Genomic DNA, 281 nt, shown 5'->3' on the forward strand with positions numbered 1-281 from the left:
GGAGTATCAGACTTCAAACAATGGGACGATTCTGGTTAATGGCCGAGTGTGTGTTCCTAACGACAAAGGATTGCGGGATGAGATCCTAAAAGAGGCACATCAGTCAAAGTTTTCGATACATCCATGAGCCAATAAGATGTACCGAGACTTGAAGAGATACTATCATTGGGTTGGAATGAAGCGTGATGTTGAAAAATGGGTAGCTGGGTGCCCAATCTGCCAAATGGTGAAGGCAGAAAATCAAGTCCCGAGTGGACTACTTTAGAGTTTACCCATCTCAG

This window comes from Brassica oleracea, chromosome C4 (genome assembly GCF_000695525.1).
Source record: "Brassica oleracea var. oleracea cultivar TO1000 chromosome C4, BOL, whole genome shotgun sequence".
Taxonomy (NCBI): domain Eukaryota; kingdom Viridiplantae; phylum Streptophyta; class Magnoliopsida; order Brassicales; family Brassicaceae; genus Brassica; species Brassica oleracea.